The 7090-nt window shown below is 44.7% G+C and overlaps 1 long non-coding RNA gene across 1 annotated transcript in view; it reads right to left on the bottom strand.

The window, feature by feature from the left end:
* The window catches only part of LOC109308600, an 11663-nt gene extending 5383 nt beyond the window's left edge, over nt 1–6280 (bottom strand). The window contains exons 1-2 of the long non-coding RNA XR_002100649.1: nt 6269–6280; nt 3648–3649 (exon numbers count right to left, since the gene is read on the bottom strand). This is a non-coding gene — a long non-coding RNA (uncharacterized LOC109308600). The remainder of the gene's footprint in view (nt 1–3647; nt 3650–6268) is intronic.
* Nucleotides 6281–7090: the final 810 nt, after the last annotated feature.

A 7090-nucleotide genomic window follows, 5' to 3' on the forward strand; every position in this document is an offset into this window, starting at 1 on the left:
CTGCCCTTTGGGCAGGGGGCTGGACTCGATGATCTCCCGAGGTCCCTTCCAGCCCTAATGTCTATGAAATCTATGAAATCTATGAAATATCATCTTGATGCTGGGTCCCTACATTGTGAAGCAGGACACCAACATGTGTTGGGCTATCTCACCAGACAAGAGAGTGGCAATGGCCATTATGAAACTGGCCACCCCGTGCAGCCTCTGCTACATCTCAAAACAGTTTGGTGTGGCTTCCTGCATGGCTGGGGTGGTAAGTCATAATGTATGCCAGGTGCGAAAGGATATCACTGCAAACAAATTTTGCAAACACTATGCACCCAGAGCCCACAAGACAGTGATCCATGGTGTTGCTGTTCCCCTGGTTATATAAGTAGATGCTGTCTACCCCCTAACACCCTGACTCATGAAGCCTTGCAGAGGGAATGTTTCCAACCCACAGAAGCTGCTTTTCAACTACCGTCTGAGCAGCTGCAGGATGGCTGTTGAGTGTGCCTTTGGCCGACTGAAAGGACGCTGGTGGGCTCTTACATGCCAGCTTTAGGTGAAGCCAGAAAATATCCTGGCATTTATAGTAGCAGCCTGCATGCTGCACAATATCTGTGAGCCCCGTGGAGAAGTTTTCAGGAGTTGTGGGCTGAAGAAGCATGACAGGCAGCAGTCATACAGAGACATGCCCAGGCAGCAGCACAGGGTCCGAGGAGATATCAAGGAGAAGGTGGTCAAGTAGCAGTTGTTCAGGACTCCCTAGCACCACATATTGCTGACAGCAACTAACACTGTTCTTTCTTTTCAGTACAATAAATTATTTTAAAATTTACCAACTAAACATTTGTGTCTGTCTGCAGGTGTGTGCAGTGTAGTGGATGGGGGTGGAGGGAAGGATAAGCAGGACAGGGGGCTCATTACACATGGTAGAGGGTTGCTGCTTGGAGGCTGACAGTGGTTTAGGGGGGAGGATCATTACACACCAACACCTACTGTCCCATGGGTGCAAGAGTTAAGTATGTTGGCCGGCATTGGCCGGGGTGCGGGGAGAGGGGATGCCTGGTGGCAAGCATGGGGAACAGAAGGATGGGTTTATTTCTTTATTTTATTCTTTCTTCATGGAGTTAGTTTGTAGAGGTGATGCATGACCACGCCCACCAGTGATGTAGCCTGGTGATGCTTTCTTTTGATGCAAATTTTTGCTCATAGCTTCACAAAAGAAAGGAGTCAGTCAATCACAGGAGTCATTGTCTTTCAACAATCCATTACTGTCTTAATTTGGTTTTCAGTAGCAAAAGCAGGAGTGAGTTACACTTGTACTTACATTTGTATTACATGCTTTACTTGGTTTCCATTTGGGTTACATGGTTTACACGGGTTACAAATGTACTTACAAATGTTTACATGGTTTACCTGGCTTACTAAATGACCTCCCTGGTGAGACACAGTATTCCAGCCCTGCCTGCTACATATTTAACTGGCTTCAGACCTGAGGAATGTGCTTCTTGTCAGCGCAGTGAGTGTGTGTGTGTGTCCCATACAGCAGGGACAGAAGAGTGCCCAAGCAGGAGCAAGTACAAATCAAAATTTTTTATTTCTGCTCTTTATATTTTTCACAATAAGTTGAAAGGCAATCTATTTTGATTGGAAAATCACAAAACAGTATAGACATTTCTGTTTTAATAAACAATGCAATTGGTAATCAAGTGGTGAATAATAATGATGATAAACCTGGAAGGGAGGGTTTACAACTATTTGCTACCTGGCTTTTAATTTAACACTTGAATCCTGATCCTATTGAGACAATGGAAGTTTTGCCAGTGGTTTCAGTCAGACTTAGGTCTCCACGTAAGTGCACTACTCTTTATTTTTATGAAACCATTTCACTTTCATTCCTCTCATAACCTGCTTTCTTTTTTTTTACATAACTCTGCTTTCCCTCCCTCACTGTTCAAGCAGCCCGTGTCAAAACATGGTGTTTTCATATGGCTGGGCCCTGTGCAGTGGAAGTCACTTCCTTTTGATAACTATAGATTGGGAGATAAATCCACTCTCACTATCCCTCCAAGATTTCTATCGCCCATCTCAAAGGTTATAAAGTGAAGTTAGGCCAAGGAAAACTGTTTTCATTTCCCCCCACCTTCTTTCAATTTCTTAAGCTGTGGGCGGGCTATGTAAAAGCATCAGAGCTCATAGGAGAATAATTGGAGTAATTTGAGATTCTGATATAGGGGCCATGTAAGTTAGTGCCTTTGAGGAACCTGTGATATGGCACAGACTAAGAGGGATTAAGAATTCCAGAATGATACCTCTGCATATTATCATTTAAAGGAGAATTTCTAACAATTAATTCTTAATAAGAATAAAACCGTATTTTGTATTGCTCTTTAACTTAATAAAGGTTAGGACACCAAGATTTGGGGTGAAGTGAAAATGCTAGAAGGGAGGGGGAGGATACAACTAGACCTGGACAGGTTACAGGGGTGGCCAAATGTGAATAGGATGGGATTCAATACTGACAAGTGCAGAGTACTGCACTTGGGCAGAAAGAACCAGCAGCATACCTACAGGCTGGGGAACTCCCTTCTCGAAAGCACAGAGGCAGAAAGAGCTTGGAGTCATTATTGATTCTAAAATGGTCCAAGGAGGTGATCCTCCCTCTCTATGTGACACTGGTCAGGCCACAGTTGGAGTACCGCATCCAGTTCCGGGCACCGCACTTCAGGAGGGATGTGGACAACATGGAGAGGGTCCAGAGGAGGGCCACTCGCATGATCAGGGGGCAGCAGGGCAGGCCCTACGAGGACAGGCTAAGGGACTTGGACATGTTCAGCCTTCACAAGAGAAGGTTGAGAGTGGATCTAGTGGCCATCTATAAGCTTACCCGGGGGGACCAGAGGGAAATGGGTGAGACCCTGTTCCCCCGCATGCCTCCCGGAGTAACAAGGAATAACGGCCACAAGTTGATTGAGAGTAGGTTCAAGCTAGACATCAGGAGGCACTACTTCACAGTTAGGGCGGCTAGGATCTGGAACCAGCTTCCAAGGGAAGTGGTGCTCACTCCTACCCTGGGGATCTTCAAAAGGTGGCTTGATAACTACCTAGCTGGGGTCATATGAGCTTAAACTTACTAGGGGTCATATAAGCCCAGTATTCATTCCTGCTCAGGGCAGGGGGTCAGACTTGATGATCTTCTCAGGTCCCCTCCGACCCTTCATCTATGAATCTAGTAATCTATGAATGAGCCAAATTCGTACACTACCGAATTGTTCAAAAACTCATGTTGCTGTGTTCTACTGATACTTAATCAATCGGTCATGTAATAGTACCTTAAAAGCCTACCCTACTACTATTCCTCAGTTGAGTATTCCTTACCCAATAGGTAAGTCTTCAGGTAGGCAACCCAATGTAAAGGTTTGCTAGATCATACTCCAAGTTCCTACATTACTACACCAAGTTTTCAAAAGAGCCACTCCTGGAAAGGTAAAGGGTGCTCTGGGGAAGCAATGAGTAGGAGATGAAGTATTAGAGATGTTGCTCTGGCTTAGGAGAGTCCCTGTTGGGTACAAAGCTGAAAAATTGTAAGTTCAAACCTTGGTATGGCCTAGAGCTGCCCCCATTCCTGCACAGAGATGTTCAAGGAAATGTTTTCTTTTCACCACTACACATGAACATCTTGCTGGGGTCATTTGACCCCAGTATTCTTTCCTGCCATGGCAGGGGGTCAGACTAGATGATCTCCTCAGGTCCCTTCTGACCCTATAAACTATGAAACTATGAAAGCTGCCACGGGCCTCAAAACCAATTGGACAAGTGGCAGGGTTCCGGAGTGGAAAGGTGCAGGCCTCAGCATGTCATGCTGGGCCCTATGGGCCCTGTGGGGTTTGGCATGCCACAGTGGGGACCAGATCTAGGCCTGTGCTGCAATTGAAGCACTCAGGGTGTCTCTGAGGAAGGGGAAGAATCTGGTGCCAAAATGGCTTTTTTTGTGCTTTTTGAACTTTGGGGCGACCAAGACAGTTGAGGGACAAGCATGAAGAAGCAAGCCCCCTGGAGGCTTCGGTTATATCAGAGCTGTGAATAATGCAGACAGGTAAAATGGGGATCTCTGTGACTGCCTTTGGCCTCTTCTTGCAGAGCTCTGGGCTGTTGGTTGAGGATTTGATTTTTTTGTGTGTGCCGTGCTGTTGAAGAGACATCTGCATATAACTGTGGTCCTGGTGTAGGCAGGGACTGTGAAAAGTTTCTGCTGTTGCTGTGGCTTAAGGGTCTGCCTCCTTGGTAACAAAGCCAGGCAGTTGTAAGCTCAGGCCTGGGTATGGCCCACAGCCCAACCTGCATAAGGATGTACCGAAATTTTATTTTTCACCATGATGCATGGAAGCTGCCATGGGCCACGGAACCAATTGGAAAAATGGCAGGGCTCCAGGGTGGAAAGGTACCGGCCTTGGCATGGCATGCTGAATTCTATGGTCCCTATGGGGTTCAGCATGCCACACGGGGGCCCAGATTTAGGCCCATGCTTCAATTGGAGCACTTAGAGTGTCTTTGAGGAAGGGGAAGAAGCTGGAAGGATGTGCAAGAAAATGTTTTTCACCAAGACACATGGAAGCTGCCATGGGCCACAGAACCAATCAGACAATTGGCAGGGCTCTGGGGTGGAAAGGTGCAGGCCTCGGCATGGCATGCCAAATCCTATGGGGTTCAGCATGCCATGCCAAGGCCCAGACTTAGGCCCGTGCTTCAATCTAAGCACTCATAGTGTCTCCGAGGAAGGAGATGATGGTGGGGCCAAAATGCCTTTTTTTGTTCTGACTTTTGTGGCAGCTGAGACAGTTAAGGGCTGAGCACAAAGAAGACAGCAGCCCTGCTGCAGGCAGGGAAAAGGGGGATGATGCAGGCAGGAATGATGCAGGCAGGGAAAAGGGGGATGTTTGTGGCTGTCTCTGGCCCCTTCTTGCAGAGCTCTGGGCTCTTGATCCAGGGTTTTAATTTTTTTTTTAAGTATGGGGTGCTGTTGAGCAAATATCTGTATGTGAGTGTGGTCCTGGTTTAGGCAGGCACTGTGGAAAGCTTCTGCAGTTGCCCTGGCTCTCTGGCATAGGGCTTTGCCTCCTGGGTACAGAGCCAGAAGGTTGTAAGTTCGGAACACTTGGAGCATGGGCAACTGGTGCCTCCTGACTCTGGGGGGGCACCAGAGGGCGATCACCAACTGGGGTGGGTGGGTCCCCCAACAGGGGGGGGCAGTCCCCCAGCAGCGATCTCCAGTCGCTAACCAGGGGAGGTGGAGGTCAACCCTGGAAGTGCCAATGACAAAGCTAGATGTGCCACCGACACTTCTCAGGGGGTGCACCAGCCAGTGCTCCCCACTCCCCAGCTGTTGAGGGCCAATGTCAGGGGGGGCATGTGCCCCACTCTGCCCCCCCACCATGTGTCGCCTATGCCTATGGTGCTCATATTTTTCTTTATTACTCTTCCAAGTTCCTTGAAGAGATTTCAAGTTCTGGCTAAACCTTCTTCAATTTCATGAGGAGTATTTCAAAGAGTAATAAAAACTTTCTTAGAATCAACATCATTTGATATGATAGTAAAGAAAACTAGTTATGCTATGGAAAAAATATAATAAAATTTAAGAACCATTAAGAATCCCCATGATAAAAGTATCTGTTGGCAATCAGCTTAAATAATTGGTCTCCATTTCATCATCTGCTTAACATGAAATGGTAACTTATTTCATTGATGAACTCATTGGCTTGATATAGATATGATTAATTTCACAAATATACCATCTCTACCTCTCATACAGATATGATTGGACAGGATTAAAATGCATAACTGTTAAACATTCACTTGTATTTTAACATATATACTTTCTATTGTTTATAATTACAATGTAATTTGATTCTGAGCAACAGAGCCAGAAGCATTTTGCCAGATCTTACACCATCTAAGGGCAGACAGTATTATTAATATTCTTGTAATTGTTTGTGTTTGTGGGGTCAGGGTGAAGAAAAGGAAAAAAATCCCTTTGGAAATCTAGTTTTCTTTAGAATACCTATTCCCTACTCCTTGTCCCATGTGCTATGTGCTGAATATGCCTGAATAAAATTAGTGACTGAAAAACTTCTGTACTGGCAAATGGAGTATGGTTTTTAATTTGAACAAAACAGATATTATAAAATAAGCTGCCTGAAAGCAGCAAGAAGTCTTTGAGGTTCAAAAGGCCTTTATTATCTTCCCAAGGGGCCTATTTGGCTCTGGTATGAAAAGTAATTTATACACTCCCAGCCTTTTTTATTTTCATAGGAATAATTATTTCTTTATATAATAGTTTTCCTTCTTTCTCTACTTCCTCCCTTGTGTAGTTTAACCACTTTGTAACATGTGGTTTAAAAACACTTCTTGTAACATTAATTTCAAAGTCAGTATTTTTTTTCCTTCTGGTTTCTCAAGCTTTCTTTACAAGTGGCTTTGGTTCAGTGTATGCTGTAAGATGTATTTCTCTGACATTTTTTTTTTTAATTTTGCTAGCTACTCTTTATTAAAGACAAGCAGAATTGATGACACTAAAATAAGTAAAAGAGAGGGAGTTGCATATAGATAAAGGAATAAGTCACAGGTGAAGCAGTATGACTTCTAAGATACAATAGACGTTTCTGGCTTGCAGTAAGCATGCAGACTCTTATTAAAAAGTTATCCCCAGGTCTCTTCATGTGTTGTATCTTTTCTCAGACAGCTTGGTGATTAGCCTGATTCAGGTACTATTGTCAGGTAAAGGTAGACTCCTGAAACTGAAAAGGACAAAGGCAAAGAAGGGCAGGATGGCATAAACTTTTATAGGTGAGGAAGAGAGGGATAAGCTTTTGTCGGTGACTGTCTACTTTGTCAGATGGTACAAATGTACTTGCAGAAAAACTTCAGATTAACACAGCTAACTATCTCGCTCTACAGCCAAGAAAGACTCACTTTTTGTTGGTGTGCTTGCTGAAGCCATTTCTATGACTGAGTCAGCTCTCTCTAGTGATTTGGTAATGTAAACTGAGAGAATGAGAGTAAAGTGCAGAGATGTGGCAATTCCACTCAAGGAATAACCATTTCAGTA

Source organism: Crocodylus porosus, unplaced genomic scaffold, assembly GCF_001723895.1.
Source record: "Crocodylus porosus isolate Cpor-Errol unplaced genomic scaffold, CroPor_comp1, whole genome shotgun sequence".
In the NCBI taxonomy this organism is placed as follows: Eukaryota; Metazoa; Chordata; order Crocodylia; family Crocodylidae; genus Crocodylus; species Crocodylus porosus.